Here is an 18,096-nt window from a genome sequence, read left to right on the forward strand (position 1 = left end):
TGACTGTACATCCATAAGTAGAGGTTCCACTGTATTGGTTTGGGAGCCATCAAATGCTGAGCATGCACATGGGTGGTATTCAACTAAGCTTTACTCTTTCTTTCTTTTTTAATAATATTTATTAAGATTTTGGAAATTACAAAAAGAAAAAAGAAATGTTAAACATACAAAGACAGAAACAAAAACAAAAACACTACATAAAACATTAAATTAACAAAACAAAACAAAAACAATTAAAAACACTTCCAATATTTTCGATCTTAACTTTTATACACTTGTTTCATTGACTTCCTCAACGCCTCCCTTTTTGTATTCCACTTCAATTAACTATTTCAGCAAGTCCTTTCCATCTTCATCTATTTTCTATCTTATAGTTAATTTTAACATATTGTAACCTAGTTTTTTCCCTTTTAATGCATTAACAATCTATCTGTACCTAGTTCCTTCTAACATTTCTGCCAAAGCCATATAGCTTCATTCCACCTTTTTTCTAGCATTCATTAATTTTACAATATTTCCGTAAATAATCTTTAAACTTTTTCCAGTCTTCTTCCACCGACTCTTCTCCCTGGTCTCAGATTCTGCCAGTCATTTCCGCCAGTTCCATATAGTCCATCATCAACTAAGCTTTACTCAGGCACATTGAAATTAATGGACCTGACTTATTTATATTTTCTTGAACACTGTTCTGATTGTTTTACAGAAGGACAGCAAAATTATTTCTTCGGATTTCGGGAAGTTGCCAATCTTTCTGAAATTTTCTACATTTAAATTTATTCACAGACAACATTCTTTTGAGTCACTATCTCTTTAGCCGCATCTGGAAGCAGTTGGCAATCTCAGAGTTTTGTTTAGTTGGTTATTTGAAATACTGATTACTGTTTTTTCAAGGGCTGCGTGTTTTGAGAGAAAAGATGTTTAAAATACATGCTGAAATGTGAATTTTTATGCTGATTTAAAAATAAATAAATAAATAAATAAAAATGCAGATTAATTTGGAAAAGGGGGAGGATAGACTTGTGGAACAACACCGTGAAAGCAACACAGATCAAAAATTGGCTGATGCACCCATTATTAACTAAGGGTACCAGAGAATTCTGTCAGAAATGGAAATGGGAGCAGAAATTGCCACAATTTTCATGTGTTTTCAGGGCCAGGAATAGAAATTATGTAAGTGAATATAAGCAGTAGTTGAAATCATGCTTCTTCTTCTTTTTTAATCCACAAACGTTACCGAAATAGTTGTTACCGAATTTTCTGCATGGCTTTAGATGCTTCCCTTTTATTGAAATGCATTGAAGTTAATGGTATTGATTTCATCCTCCATGGATAGTGAGACAAATAATATAGGTTTTATTGGAAGCAGAATGAAAATCCTCCCCCCCCCCACCCCCGCCAACGTCCCTATTCCTAAGTGGAGTACAAGGTTTGGTCAGAGACGCATCTAAGCTATATTGTCCCATTCTACCCATTGACATAAAATCCAAAGTTGTTGAGGTTTGGGGGCAAAATTGCAAAAAAAAAAAAAAAAAAAAAAAGATTTTCCCTACAGCTCTCTGAGGCACAACAATATAGGCCCCTCTCAGCATTGAAACCTGTATTGCAGACCCTACAAGTGTCCCTATTTTCAAGGATAGTCCTGGATTTACAGAAGCCATTCTGGTTTCTGATTTGATCCCGGAATGTCCCGCTTTTCCTTAGGATATCCCTGTTTTCATTGGAGAACTGTTGGAGGGTATGGAGTTATGAAACCTCTGAGCCAAGGAGATAAGTAACTATACAACCTATAGATGATATCTGAAGGCAACCCCGTATAGGGATGGTTTTTTAATGTCTTATTGTGTTTTTATATATGTTGGGAGCCACTACAGTGGCTGGGGAACCCAGTCAGATGGGTGGGATATAAAAAATAAAATTACTATTATTATTATTATGGAATAGGACGTCCCTGTTTTCATCAGAGAAATGTTGGAGCGTATGGTATCGTCACACAAAATCTGGCCTTGGCTTTTAAGTTCATCATGGGGCAGGGAGATTAGTTTAGCAAAATACAAAACGAAAGAAAGCCATATGAGAGGATCAGTCTATTGTGGCAGATATTAATTTAGAGGTGAGAAGAGCTATGAAAAAAGATGATGTTACAGGTCAGAGGGAACAGCAGAGTCTTTTCTGTAGGCCAATTACAAGCATTTCCTGCTTTCTGTGTCACCCCGCTGCATGTAAAACTAGGAGACTCCATGTAAACACTTCATTATTTTCTAGAACTCCTTCTTTGACCTTTTTAATCTCTGACAGGCTCTGAGTGCCTTTTAGGACTAATCTTTAGAGTTCTTCTTCAGGTGGTAGGAATCTTTAGACGGAGAATATTAACTTTACTAGCAAACAATGGCAGAGACTCAGCCAGCATGGATTCCATGGCAAACAGAACCTGCTGGAAATTCCCTCTTTTATAAAATGGTTAAATATATGGGAGACTTGTGCTCCTTTCCCTCAAGGCTAGTGGCATAATCAGATCTGGGAGGAAATTTACTAGGACCAATGAACAATAATGAATGGGGTTTCTTTGGCTATGTTCAAAGTAAGAGGAAGAACAAGCAAGTGGTAGGTCCTCTGTATGGTGAACATGGAGAAATGCTCTTGGGAGACTCAACACCTACTTTGCCTCTGTCTTCACCCAAAAAGAAAGTGATACCCAACCGGGTGATAAGAGATTAGTTGATGTAAGGAGGGATCTGCAGCCCAAGATAGGAAAAGAGGTAGTAAGGGAACACCCAGCTACTTTAAATGAATTCAGATCTCCAAAGCCTGATGAGCAACATCCAAGAGTACTAAAGGAGCTTGCTGGTGTAATTCAGAGCCTTTGTCTGTTATCTTTGAGAATTCTTGGAGAACAGGTGAGGTCTCTACAGACTAGAGGCAGGCAAATATTGTCCCCCTCTCCAAAAATGGGAAAAATGAAGACCCAGATAACTACTGACTGGTGAGCTTGACATCGATACCAGGGAAGGTCCTAGAACAGATAATTCAACAGTTGGTCTGTGAACATTTAGAAAAGGATGCATGATTACTAAGACCCAGCATGGGTTTCTCAAAAATAAGTCATGCCAGACCAATCTAATTTATTTTTTCGATGGAGTTACAAACTTGGTGGATCAGGGAAATGCTGTGGACATAGTGTATCTTGATTTCAGTATGGCTTTTGACAAAGTAACCTATTATACTCTTGCGAGGAAGCTGGTAAAATGTGGGTTGAATGAGGTAGGTGGATTGTGGCTGGTTGACTGACCAAACCCAAAGAGCACTCATTAATGGTTCCTCGTCATCCTGGGGGGAAATGGGGTACCACAGGGTTCTGTCCTGGGCCCGTTGTTGTTCAACGTCTTTATAAATGACTTGGATGAAGGAATTGAGGGGATGCTTATCCAATTTGCAGGTGACACCAAACTGAGAGGGGTAGCTAATGCTGCAGAAAACAGAATCAGAATTCAAGATAACCTTAACAGATTGGAGAACTGGGTGCAAGCTAACAAAATGTATTTCAGTAGGGACAAATGTAAGGTTCTGCACTTAGTCTGGAAGAACTAGATGAACAAATATAGGGTGAGGGACATCTGGCTTACTAGCAGTACAAGTGAAAAGGACCAAGGGGTCTTGGTGGACCACAAGCTTCACATGAGTCAACAGTGTAATGCAGCAACAACAAAAAAGCTAATGCATTTCTAGGCTGCAGCAACAGAAGTATAGTATCCAGATCAAGGGAAGTAATAGTACCACTCTATTCTGCCTAAGTCAGGCCACACTTGGAATACTGTGTCCAGTTCTGGGCACCACAATTTAAGAAGGATGTTAACAAGCTGGAACATGTGCAAAGGAGGGCAACCAAGATGATCAAGGGTTTGGAAACAAAACTTTATGAGTTTTGAGCTGGGTATGTTTAGCCTGGAAAAGAGGAAACTGAGAGGAGATAGGATTTGTTGTTGTTGTTTAGTCATTTAGTTGTGTCTGACTCTTCGTGACCCCATGGACCAGAGCATGCCAGGCACTCCTGTCTTCCACTGCCTCCCGCACTTTGGTCAAACTCATGCTGGTAGCTTCGAGAACACTGTCCAACCATCTCGTCCTCTGTCATCCCCTTCTTCTTGTGCCCTCCATCTTTCCCAACATCAGGGTCTTTTCCAGGGAGTCTTCTCTTCTCATGAGGTGGCCAAAGTATTGGAGTCTCAGCTTCAGGATCTGTCCTTCCAGCGAGCACTCAGGGCTGATTTCCTTAACAATGGATAGGTTTGATCTTCTTGCAGTCCATGGGACAGTAAGAGCTGTTCAGCAGTGGAACAGACTCCCATGCGAGGTGGTGGACTCTCCTTCCTTGGCGGTTTTTAAACAGAGGCCATCTCTGTCATGGATGCTTTAGCTGAGATTCCCGTATTGCAGGGGGTTGGACTAGATGCGCCTTAGGGTCCCTTCCAACTCTAAGATTCCATGATTCTATTATCATCATTATGCAGCAAATGCCACAAGTATTAATGAGAAAGGAACAATGGTCGGTTCTCAGTCCTTTATGCAATGGCATCTGTTCCCCCAAGAGATGTGCATTTGCTGAGAACGGCCAAGCTGTTTATCCCCGCCGCTTCTCCTGCCCCTTTTCAACGAGAAGTACAGGGCAGGACAGGAAGCCAGGACATAGCTGGGAATGAAAGCTTTCAATCAGATGGGAGGAGCAGAGAGGAACGGATGCTTTTCACAGGGGGAGCTCAGTCAGATTCCAGTTGCAAGAGTGCAAGGTCTTTCCAGGGCTGTCTGCATTCTTTCATCATCATTAAAGCTCTGTGATTATATGCTTTTGATTTTAAAATTACACAATACAAAATCCAAGCGATAAGAGAGTAATTTAGAACAAAGGAAGGCAGAGGAAAAGCTATAATTAAAGATACACACAAATGCTAAAAACACTGCATAGAAAAACACTGTAGCAAGGCACAAATTCATGTAATGTGAGCAGGAGAGGGCATGTAACAGACGGGTGCCCTTAATATGAAGCTCTGAATTTCACAAGCATGTTCCATACTATGTGGCCGTTGCTATGGTAACTACCTTTATTTTCTGAATCTGTACAGATGTGTACAATTCATGAACTTACGGCCTGTGAATTATTGCTTTCTGGGGGGGGATGGGAGTATCAATAACTTATGAAGCTTTTTTTTTTTTTTTTAAGGAAATCACTTCACGATTCCTCTGAGGGGTGTGGGGCAATTGTACCTGTTTAAAGACAACAGAGATCAGAAATCTGCATGCAGGCTGCAGAGGAGAAAGTGAAATGAAGACATTTAAGTGAAATTACCGCAGCTGCAATTCTACACACACCTGGAGTAAGTGCCAGGGAATTCAGTGCGAATTACTTCCGAGTAGACATGTATAGGATTGGGCTGCCTGCATTCTATTACATTTCATAGGACTGTTGGACATCCTACTGGGGAAAGTAGAAAAACAAACATGAGAGAATCATACTTTCAACACGAACAAACGCATTTGTTGCAAGAAAGCTAACTATCAGAGTCATGTCACATGAAATGCTATTTGCAGCAGAAACATTAACTAGTGATTTTTATTTTTAAAATGTGAAAAACCTGTTAGGAAAAAATATTGTTTTTTTAAATGCACACACACACACAATTACACATTGATTGAGGGCAGAACTCAGCCAGGTTAAGCCTATTAAAACCCCACAGGGAGATCTTTAAGTGTGTGCTTAACTCTTTCATTTAAAGTGTTTATATATGGCTGGATCAGGCCCTTGGTGCGTTTTGTGACATTGTTTGAAAAAAAAAAAAGTAAAGCATTTTAAAGGAAATCCCTTGGTATTTCAACTACATGTTCTACCTGCGCTTAAGGGGAGGGGAGTGTAGAATTTGTTTTGGTGTGTATGAGTGTGTGTGTGTGTGTGTGTGTGTGTGTGTGAGAGAGAGAGAGAGAGAGAGAGAGAGAGAGAGAGAGAGAGAGAGAGAGTCTAAAATCCACATGTGAATATTTGAATGCTCATTTCAGCAAATATCCCATTAGGTTTAATGGAAATCTAGGCTTAGGAAAAGAAATTATTACAGTGTATAAATAGATGGAAATCACAGATATGCAGTAAAAATCTGTACCAAAATTAAGTTGGTGGGGGAAATGTCAAAACGTATAATTTGCTTTTGTAGGGCTTTAAAAAAAAACACGCATACAGCCTCCAAACACAATCCTGCCAAAGTTAAAGACTTTTTTTAAAGTCCCATTGGTTTTTATAGCAAATTAAACTACATGCTTTGTTCTTTCCTGTGGAAACTCATGGGATTCTAAAGTGCATAACTCGGTGGAAGTGTGCCCAAAATGTGTGTGTTTTTTAAAGAAAAGTAGCAAAATGTTTTGTAGCAGAATGCATTTAAACAAAAAAGACCCAAAATACTCTCGGCACATTCCACCAAACACTAATGTGCAATCTTCACTTCACTGTGTTTATGTTGGCTATCTATGCAACTCAAAAGAAATTTGACACCAGCAGTAACTTCCCCATCATATAATGTTTTGAGGGTCAGTTCAGAGCATCAGTTTCCCCCTTATTCACACAATACATTTGAGTTGCTGCAGGGTCAAATAAATACAGCAAATTCTACTTGTATATGCAGGTATTCGAGGAGAAGCCTCTCACCCTGATATGCCATACTTCCGGATCAGGACTTCTAGAGTGGCACCCCATGAGCCATGGGATGGAAATGTTGTCCTTACATTGTGTGGACATGGAAGTGCTTTCATGAAGAGGGATAGAGACTGCTACCAATGTACTCTCAAAGGCTAGATTTTTGGTAGCTTCCCAGTCCATCCCAGACTGGAGTCAAGCAGACAACTTTCATTCAAGCACCTAGATTGGGAGCTAAAGATCTTGGAAAGTAGGTCCATACCCCAAAAGGGTTCTGGGCTTGGTTTCTTTACACAAACAGCTTCCCTTGCTGTGCTCAGATATATTCTTTTGAAGCTGATGGGCTTTAAAAAGCAGTGTCAGCACTCCAGACTTTTAGTATTTTGCAGAAGGGATCTCAGCACGTCCCAGAATTTTAGGTTTGTGCAACTGGCACAGATTCTAGTGATCTGATGCCCTAGTGCAAAAAAGGAAGCCAAATGTGGATTCTTCACCCACACTATCCCAAAGCAAATATACCCCCTGAGGAGTGTAGCAGGGGGAGAAAAGGGTTAAAATTCCACTCTGTGCCCACTGCAATTTTAATCGTTTTCAGCCACCCCACCCCAGATGCTATTTGCATCTAAAAAACAGCAACTGCCCATTAAATGCAACAACAAATTGTGGTTTGGCCCTAATTTTGTCATGGATTTAGGCCCTCGTATTCCAGGGATTAAATACACACTTGCACTGTCAGAAGGTAACAGCTGGGAAAATGAAAGAGAGAGTAAGTTTTAATAGTGGAATAAGGAGATGGTGATGAAGATGGGGGGGTTCCATCATAGTTTGGCGAAGACTGTTACATTCGTCACTGATATTATTACAAATCATAACTGTGTGTTATTTATTCAAGTCATTATTAGAAAGATATAAGTTATCGCTTACTGCCAATTCCATCAAGGGCAAAGAATACTGTTGGTAAGAAGATTTCTTCCTTTCTGCCTTGCTGTTTCTGCAAGAATTACATAAATTACATTTAAGTCATTGGATAATTATGAACTTTCTTCTCCTTTATATTTATATGGAATATTGATTGAATTGCACACTGTGCTTTTACAATAAAGTGCTCTCTCCCTTTTTTTAACGTTGGTTCCTTTGTTCATCCAAAAGGAAACTGACAGTTATCCTTTTATAAGCTATTCTAAGAACATTTTCCCTTCTTTGAAACTGATTGATGCACTCTTTTAAATGTTCCTGCAAATATCTTTTGAATTTAAGTTTCTGCATAATGTAATAAGATAAAAAGAATTCTATACTTCAACAAGAGACATTACAAAGCAACCGGAGACATTATCAAGAGCATTAACAACCTCCTAATAGCAATAAAACCTTTTAACTGTCTGATGTTGAACATGCTCCCACCAAACCACCACATATTATGGTAATTGGCTCCAATTTCTGAATCTTTCATTGCAAAGTTACAAGTGAGGTAGGAACTGAGAAGTAAACCTAAATCCACAGCCTTGCCAGTTTATCCCTAACCACCTAACTCGTTCCTTCCCTACAAACCACACACCATTATAATGTTGTTTATGATGTGTGGGATCAGTATCTCTCTGTCTTCAGGCAGCAGCACTCCTGCCCTGTTACAGAAGCTGTTATACAACATTTCGTTCTCCAAATGAGTTCTAAAAATAATTCACGTTATTTTCCTCTTCAAAATCTATCATAACAACTCCAGTTGTTGCCTGCTGATCATCATTGGAAAAGGAAACTTTTACGCTATTTTTGTTATCAATTTTCTGTATTTAACCTTCCCTCTAACCGAGCCAAAGTTTAGTTTCTAGTTTGAGGCTGTGCTAATTGCATGAAGAGAAGTAGCAAAAGAGCAGAATGGTTTTTTTAAAAAATAAAATAAAAAATCTGCAAAGTTTGTTCAACCCTATGAAAGCACATGAAAAAGCAGAGATTTCTTGTTTGAAGGCAAAATGAGGTTTAATGGCAATGTCAGCACAAACACTTAACCTTGCGTTTACTTCCCATTTAATGTTGCGAATTCAGATAAATTGTCTATTGTGCAGCAAAGTTCTTTAGAGCCTGACAACTGCACACTGGTTACTTGACTCTCCTCTTAGTGTTGCTGATCTAGCAGCATCTAGCTTTCTAGATGTCTTCATTGCTTTACTATAATGGTCAGTTTCACGTGTGATACATGGTTTGATTACTGAACAGCTCATGACTTGCAGCTGCAAACTGACTCCGCTTGAAAAGCACTGAGGTTTGAGGTGCCACGAGAAGATCTGACCGTTCTCCCTGCAATGCGAAGTCTGCTTTAGGATTATAAAATTTATGTTTCACTTCTCACTTTTAAAATCCCAAAGTCATTTATTACCAAGAAGAGAAAATGTTGTGATAAAATCATGGAAGCGTATGCAGAACACATTTAACAATATAATATCATATCACTTGTAGCACCCAAATGTCCAGGAAAACCAAAATGTGTTTTCCTGGCACCAAAATGATAACAAGGTTTGGGTCAGGCTGGCCTCCCCTTGGGAGTGCATTCCATAATGGGGGAGCTGCTACAGAGAAGGCCCTTTCTCTCATTGCCACCTCCAGATTTCCCTCAGAGGTGCCATGTTGGGAAAGGCTAGCCTATTTGGGGTGACTCATCCACATATGAGGAGCACAAGTTGACGAGCATGCATGTGCAAACCAGCCCTCCATCAGATTTGGGCTAAAGAGTTTGAGGTGCTAAGAAAGAAAGCACAAAGGAAGACTAAGGGGAGTAATTATTTCAAAGCAAAGAATATGCATACAGTGGTACCTCGGGTTAAGAACTTAATTCGTTCTGGAGGTCCATTCTTAACCTGAAACTGTTCTTAACCTGAGGTACCACTTTAGCTAATGGGGTCTCCTGCCACCGCCGCACGATTTCTGTTCTCATCCTGAAGGAAAGTTCTTAACCCGAGGTACTATTTCTGGGTTAGCAAAGTCTGTAACCTAAAGCGTCTGTAACCCAAGGTACCACTGAACTGTTGATACATCATCACTCAGATCCAAATTAAAAATGGGATGCGGGTGGCACTGTGGTGTAAACCACTGAGCTTCCTGGGCTTGCCGATTGGAAGGTCGGCGGTTCAAATCCCCGCGACGGGGTCAGCTCCTGTTGCTCGGTGCCTGCTCCTGCCAACCTAGCAGCTCGAAAGAATGTCAAAATGCAATTAGATAAATAGGTATCGCTCCAGCAGGAAGGTAAATGGCGTTTCTGTGCACTGCTCTGGTTTGCCAGAAGCGGCTTAGTCATGCTGGCCACATGACCCGGAAAAACTGTCTGTGGACAAATGTCAGCTCCCTCAGCCAGTAAAGCGAGATGAGTGCCGCAACCCAAGAGTCATTCACAACTGGACTTAACTGTCAGGGGTCCTTTACCTTTACCTTTTTAGGGCTGTACAAACAGTCCTCTTCATTCCTGCTTCTGGATTCTGGAACTGTTTCTGGATTCCCACCTCCCATCATCCCTGACTTTTGGCCCTCCTGGTTGGGGCTGGTAGAGTCCAACAATATCCAGGGAGCCGCAGGTCCCCCACATCTGAGGAAGTGCTGAACATATCCATATTTTACACCCAGAGAGCAAGACTCCTCTAGCAACAAACTGGACAAGACAATGTTCTGGGGTTTTAAAATTGGCCACAACTTCATTGATTCCAAATGTAGGTAGGATTTGGCTTGGTATTGCATGTAAATTCCTCTTAGCCTCCCTGGTGAGGGGCTGAGGGATGAACAGGGTTGAGCCTAGGATAATTAGTCATCCACATCACACTCAGATCACGTTCCCAAGCCACTGAAGGCAGCTCTACACCTTGGCTTTTGGACAGAGACTTCCATCTAGACCCCTCTACTGGGGTTCTCTATGAACACGCACTCCTCTGAGGTACCATAGGTTTCCTTAACTTCTTATGAGGGGAGCAGGGGTGGACTTTGGTAATACAGTGCCCTCAGTAAGGACAAAATTTGGCACCACCCTAAATCCAGCGCTGAGGGGAGAACTTCTGTATTCTGAGAAGCCACAGATATGAAAAATGATGGGCAGCAGCATCTAAGTGGGTTTGTTCTTCACACCTAGATCATGCCACCATCGATGATGCTTGAGCGGGGCCTACTCTGCAGCGTCCTAAGCAAAATGACAAATCCCATGTGGCTACAAAGGAATTATACACATACTTCTTCCTCAAAGGGGATTCCATATTTTGAGAGTGAAATTCCCAGATCGCTACGTATTTAGCAGATTTGAGGGGATTCCCAACCTGCAGATGCAATCAATAAATCAGCGGGGTGGGGAGAAAGGACCATATTCCGTACGTTTCCAAAATTGAGAAGGTAAACAATCCCTTCACTACAAATGGCTCCTGTAAAAATTTACATCAGGTGAATGTGGTTCACCCCCCCCAAAAAAAAAAAAAGCCACCCTTGGGAGTATTCCGAGTCTAATGAGGCCCAGGGCCCAGAGGTTCCCCGCCAGTACTGTAAATTAAATGCTGCAGCCCATTAACACTCTCATTATTAAGATTCTTTAAAGAGAGCCTTTGCAGTGCTCCAGCAGCTTGGTATACAATTAAGAGATAGCTCTTGTCATGAGCCCAAACATTGTCAGAGCTTACAATTAACTGACCTCTTTGCAACCGCTCCTGATGAAATAACAAAGCTTAAGAAAAGGGAAAGTCGCACAGTTTGTAGAGTGCCATTACTCAAATATTCTGTGTGCATGTGTGTTGCTTGCTAGTAGAAGCTGTGGCAACAATATTAACTATTACGTGTTTGTTGTTCTTTTAAAAAACACCTCTGTATTAAACATATCCAAGTCACACTTGGTAATGAGCACAGCTTTATTTTCAATAAAATGAAACGGTATTTTGAGTTGCTACAGATTGATTTTCTATAGTCATTCGAATGAAATACGCACCATGTTTTTTCCTTGCTGGCAGTTAGCCTTATCCAATGGGCTCAGATCTCTCGGATTTGTAAAATACTCTTCATACGTTATAAAGCCCTGGATGCAGAGCTGAAGGAAGAAGAGGAGGAGGAGCAGGAGGAAGAAGATGAAGAAGAAGCAGTCAAAAATAATTGGTGTCAAGTTATCTTTAATATTACTGTATTACATTGTTCACCAGCGTACAGGCACTTTCTATTCACTTCGAGTTACAAAGTGCAAGCTGTCTTCAGTAGTGTCATTATAATTAATTTCACAGTGGCGTTTTGAAAGCCCAAACTTTAAAACGCACACACACACACACACACACCAAAGTCAAACCCATTGCATGCCTTTTATAAGTAAGCAGCAATAAAGTCACACACAAAAAAAACACCTTCACAAGCCAGGTAGCAATCTTTAATATATACCCAAGATTAAATCATATTGAGGGAGGCTTTTTAAGAAATAAATAAAAAAGGGGGAAAGAATAAGGACTGGCGTTATTTTTCTCCTGTAAACACAATAAGGTGCAGATTATAGATAAGACCGAACATGGGCTAAGCCTTTAAAAACAGCTTGTCGGCTTTATCATGCAAGTTTAAGTCACGGTATTAGTGCCTTAGACTTTTTAAAAAGACGTCATGGGAGGCACTTTGAAATTAATTAAAAGCCTGCATTCATTTGTTTGGGAAAGATAAACTTTATTCATGGGGAAATAACCCTGACACACTTCCCTGCCCGCCATAGTTTTCAAGCAAAAATTAGACACTGCCGGTAATATCTTAGTATTCCTTTTCCTTGGGGTATGACATACAGCTATACAGGGTATGAAGATTTCTGAAGGAAGTATTTATTACTGGTACATCCAAAAGATTTCATGTATTGCATCAGAAAGGCTTGATCGACACCAGAATGATCTGTCAGTTTGTTCTTCTAATTTTTTTTAAATATATATTATTATTATTTTTAAAGGTGCTTGCTTCGGAAGTTCAACAGCAGCCCCTAGTGGAAGCCAGGAGTACTGCTGGTCTGGTCCTTTTCAATACAAACCCACCCCACAGGACCTAGCAGCTTGCAAAAACCAATGGCAATTGTGAAACCAAGTACCCTAGAGAGACTGCATTAAAAAGGCAAATTCTGCTTGTGCACTCGCTGTGGCCTGCATGAACCGCTGCTGCTGGCATGTCACAGTCAGAATGCGACCTCCAGGACATTGAAAACGCTGGCCTTTGTCATGGTAATCATTGCAAATTTCAGCCGCTGTCACTCCGAGGGGGGAGTAGGAGAGAGACACAGCCAACAATATACATCTGTCTGGACTGTCACATTCATTTTATGCATGAAGTCTAATAATTACCCACTGAATAATACCAGGGGGTGGAGGTGGGGGGGCAGGGAGGGAGGGAAGCACTTCGGAATAATGTTCAGCGTGGCTTAAGTCAAAGCAAGGAACAGCACAAGCATGAGCCTATTATGAACCTTTGCTGCACACCTATTATTATGATGAGTTCTGCCTTACATTCCCACAAACGGAAGACACAAAACAACCCTTGTGTGGAGGGGGGAAGTTTGTTTGAGCCTCTCACACCCCTGAACGGCAGGTCACAGCAGCGTTCAAATGCTATGAGAGTTGTGGCAGCAGAAGTTACCCTATCTCCTTCGCTACTTACATTGCAGCCATTTATTTATTTTTAAAGGTCCCATAGATGGAGGGGAAAAAATCCTCGCCAGTTCGGGTTAACTGACTGCAATTCCATATTGTTCATGAAGACACCGTAGTAACTATAGATGCTCTACTGGCAAAAACAGTGTTATAACTTTTTGGAAGGCTAATTGGAGATGCCATGTGTCCTCTTTTCCCAGGACACGTCCTCTTTTGCATCGGTATGTAAAATGAGAGTCGTCATAGCGATCCATAGTTAAAAGCAGTAGTCAGCAAATGTGTCCTCTTTTTTGCTCTTCAAAATATGGCAAGCCTAGAGTCCATTTTAGGGGGGGTGAGGGGGAATTGACTTCTTTGGCAGTTACTGCTTCTTGTCTTCACAAGTCCACTTGGTTTTTCAACGTAAGGGCTGGTGGGTGGCAACAAAATAATGTCTCTATCCAGAGTTATGAAATGTGCTTATTTTTGTACATGAGTGAAGTTGCACCTATTGCTTTTAGTCAAAGGTCTTTTAAAAATAAATGATAAACAGAAAGACAGACAGACAGACAGACAGACAGACAGACAGACAGACAGACAGACAGACAGATATACAGTGGTATCTCTGGTTACGAACTTAGTTTGTTCCGGAGGTCCGTTCTTAACCTGAAACCGTTCTTAACCTGAGGTACCACTTTAGCTAATGGGGCCTCCCACTGCTGCTGCCGCCGCTGCACAATTTCTGTTCTCATCCTGAGGTAAAGTTCTTAACCTGAGGAACTACTTCCGGGTTAGCGGAGTCTGTAACCCGAAGTGTTTGTAACCTGAGGTGTTTGTAACCCGAGGTACCACTGTAGACGATAAAGTAGTAACCGTAAACCTTGTTTAATGGCCTCTGGTAGATGCAAGTCTTTGAATTTCTGTCTGCATTCTCCTTGGTTTTGGGTCCTCTCTGGACTCTTCCCAATGGAGGAAAAGGAAATATGGTGCCACTGGTGAAGATAAAAGTCTACCGCTCTTTGACAAGAACACTTATACCTTTATTCCCACCCCCAATAAACACTTTGGCATGGAACTAAAGAATAGGAACCAATCCATTCAGTCAAGTAATCCCTCAGCTTAAGACTGAAGTGACAAAGCCTGCAAAGGTTTAACACCTCAGTAAGAACTACTCCAGCCCGGCCCTACCATTAAGCATAATGTGGTGACTGTCTCAGGCGGCAAATTCTGGGCTGCATCCTCCAGAGCCCTCTGTTGGATGACAGAGGTGTGAGTGCAAGCACTGAAGAATTAGTTTACAGTCCAGTTGGTTTCTGTACATGGAACGGGGGGCAGCCATCTTGTTTGTCCTTCACTTCAGGCTGCAAAATGTATTTGTCCTGTCCTGGAACTACCTCAGTCTTCTCTGCCAAATACAAGCTGTGAGTTGTCTGAGAAGCACTGCCACATTACATGTATGTTCTGTGTAGAGATGGGTGTCTATTTCGGTTTCTCTCAGTTTCTAATTTTTCCAGTCTTAAATTCAGTTCTCCACATTTCCACAACTTCTCAGATTTTTAAAAAAGTATTTGTGAAAACTCATCCACATTTCTCTGTATATACACATTTCTCTGATGTACATATTTTAACAAAGCAATTTTGCCTAATGCAACAAATTTTTGTACGTTGCTTTCATAAATATATGGATTTTATGCAAATTTTACCCTAGTATATCCATTTCTGCACATATCGATTGTGCATTGCAAATCTCAGAGAAAATGTGGATTTCAAAGGATGAATGTATTTCGGTTCACACATTGTTTCGGAAATTGTGAATTATGTAGGTTCGCCTTTAAATGTAAAATGAATTGAATGTTTTCCCCACCCCTGGTTCTGTGTGGAATGCTTAGGACATCACCAGTGCTCAGCTGGAGCTAAATAGTAATAGCGATGTTACAAAAGCTATGTTATTTGGGGGGGAAATGAATATTAAATATTTCCCTATATAGCTACAGCTGAAGAAGGAGGGAAACAATCTAATTTTCATATGCATTCAATATAAAAGAAATGCACAGGGGGTGAAAGCAAAGAGATATGAAAGAGAACTCGATGGGATTCAATATCTGAAGTTATAAATGTCTGGATAGTTCTGCTACATCAACACTGGGGGAAGGAAAAGTAGCTGGATTGTAGTGCTCCTAATAACACCATCTAAAGCTTGTGTTACCTGGGGATTAGATGAATGAGGGTGGAGGGGAATGGAGTTGCTGAATGTAAGCTAAACAGACAACTAAAAAGGCTAAGTTCCATAGTCAGAATTTCAAACATCATTTTTCTTCAACTGGCTAAAGTATCAAAACTGCAAGTCTCACTTAGTATCATAGCATCCATCACGGACAATTTGAAGCAAAGCAATTATTTGTGATCTCTTCGTTCATTCATGTTATTCTTCAGTCCTTCCACTATTTGAATACTTTCTTGCTCCAGCACTGATAACAGCGAGAAAGTCCCAGCAGGGAACTCCAAACCTCCAAATCTGTCTATCAATTACTGAAATTTGCCCATTTGAGCCCAAACATAATTTCTTTTCAGGCAGGGGGAATGCTGCAGTGGTGCAGGGAGGTAGGCAAAAATGAATGAAATTTTAGCATAAAAACAGAAGTTTGGTTCACATAGAAAATAATTAATGTTAATTTAACAAACTTGCCATGCACCTGTGGATTAAGGCAAGAATCTAAAGAATCTCACAACTTAGCTCTGCATGCCTGAGTCAGGTTTGGATTTGGGTTTCTTGAATGGCAGCCCACTATGCCTGAAGGCCAACCTAAGGAGCGTGTTGAAAGAAGTTTGTGATGTAACACTGTGTGTATGAGAGAGAGAGATGGGCATCCACAGGGAGGCATATTCCCTGGATTCCCAGCTTTCTATCTTTTCTTCTGTTTACGTAAATCTCTAGCCCTTGTGGAACCTGAATTGTGTGGCAAGAAGTGCCTGCATTCTTCTCATTATTTCTTTTGTCGGCAACCAGCCTGCTCTACCTTCCTGTGGTTTTAGCCAATGAATATGTCATAGAAATGATTTGACATTTAGAGAAGCAAATCTAGCTAGGCAGACAAGGAGACGACTAGAGTGACACACCCACAATCTAGGGAAGGCACTTCCTGATTCCTTTTCAAGCCTTTTATAATAGGTCCTCGTTTTCCAGGACACATCCTCTTTTTCATGGGTAGAGTCGTCATAGCGATCCATAGTTAAAAGTAGGAGTCGGCAAATATGTCCTCTTTTTTGCTCTTCAAAATATGGCAACCCCAAAACAAGAAGAAGCAGAAATGATGGGTAGTTCATTATATTTTTCTGGATACCCATAGTGTGCATGTTGGTTTCTGTATGTCTTTCAATGATGCCAAAAATCTCATTGGCCTACCTAAAGTACCGTATTTTTCGCTCTATAAGACGCACCAGACCACAAGGCGCACCTAGTTTTTGGAGGAGGAAAACAAGAAAAAAATATTCTTAATCCCAGAAGCCAGAACAGCAAGAGGGATCGTTGTGCAGCAAAAGCAGCCATCCCTCTTGCTGTTCTGGCTTCTGGGATAGCTGCGCAGCCTGCATTCACTCCATAAGACACACACACATTTCCCCTTACTTTTTAGGAGGGAAAAAGTGAGTCTTATACAGCAAAAAATACGGTAACTTTTGGGTCCCAGAACAGAGAGATTATCACATAGCACTTCTCTTTTTCCCTGGCGAATGCCCAGAACTGTCAACTCTGACATGCTCAGAGGCATGAGGGTACCTGCATCTTCCTTGCCCACCCCTACACATCCAGAGTTATACAGAATTGGTGGGTGGCGCTGTGGTCTAAACTACTGAGCCTCTTGGGCTTGCCGATCAGAAGGTCAGCAGTTTGAATCCCCACAACTGAGTGAGTTCCCGTTGCTCTGTCCCAACTCCTGCCAACCTAGCAGTTCGAAAGTACGCCAATGCAAGTAGATAAATAGGTACTGCTGTGGCAGGAAGGTAAATGGTGTTTCTGTGTACTCTGGTTTCTATCACAGTGTTCCATTGTGCCAGAAGTGGTTTAGTCATGCTGGCCACATAACCCGGAAACCTGTCTGTGGACAAACACCGGCTCCCTTGGCCTGAAAGCGAGATGAGTGCCGCAACTCCTTAGTCACTTTTGACTGGACTTAACCGTCCAGGGGTCCTTTACCTTTACCTTTTTTATACAGAATTGGTAGGAGTTTCCCCAAATACGTGGTTCAGGTTTCCTTCCCCCACACAGTGGCTCATTGCTGCATGCAGACACAAAACCAACAGAACAAAGTATACAGACAAAAAGAGGCATATTTTTGTGCATGGACAAAGACTGAGCAGATCTGTACATTACAAGGATTGCCCTCTTTCTTGTATTTTCCATGGTAGAAGTGCATCATCTGAATGAATTTGATAGGTATGCTCGTTTATGACATCACACTGTGACTCGCATCAGTTTTAGAAAATGTTATTGTCAAGTCTTAATCCAACAAATTTTCAATAGCCCAGTTATTCTCCGCTAGATAAAAATTTAGTACAGGAAAAATCATAAAGGGATTTCAAAGAACTGCAAGTTTGGAAGTATTTCTTTAAAAATGTCACCACTAATCTCTGCAAATCGACAACAGAATTTAATAAAAGTTCATCAACATTAATTGCCACACTCTTGAATAACTTTTGCATGTAATTATTACAAATCTAAAAAGACATTGCCTCGGGTTCAATATCTTTTGGGATCATCTGCTCTGTATGTTATCAAAGCTAACGGAAGATACAGAAGCATAAATTAATCTTGCTCCAAAAGTAAAGGAAATTGAT

General features: G+C 40.9%; 2 long non-coding RNA genes across 2 annotated transcripts in view; one reads left to right on the top strand and one right to left on the bottom strand.

Moving 5' to 3' along the window:
• LOC307218959 overlaps positions 1 to 11,675 on the bottom strand; it is a 42,149-nt gene extending 30,474 nt beyond the window's left edge. The window contains exons 1-2 of the long non-coding RNA XR_013840191.1: positions 11,613 to 11,675; positions 7,595 to 7,661 (exon numbers count right to left, since the gene is read on the bottom strand). This is a non-coding gene — a long non-coding RNA (uncharacterized lncRNA). The remainder of the gene's footprint in view (positions 1 to 7,594; positions 7,662 to 11,612) is intronic.
• LOC307219021 overlaps positions 1 to 18,096 on the top strand; it is a 198,083-nt gene that overhangs the window by 45,111 nt on the left and 134,876 nt on the right. The window lies entirely within an intron of this gene.

The sequence above is a fragment of the Podarcis cretensis genome, assembly GCF_951804945.1.
Source record: "Podarcis cretensis genome assembly, chromosome: 6".
NCBI classification, from domain to species: Eukaryota; Metazoa; Chordata; class Lepidosauria; order Squamata; family Lacertidae; genus Podarcis; species Podarcis cretensis.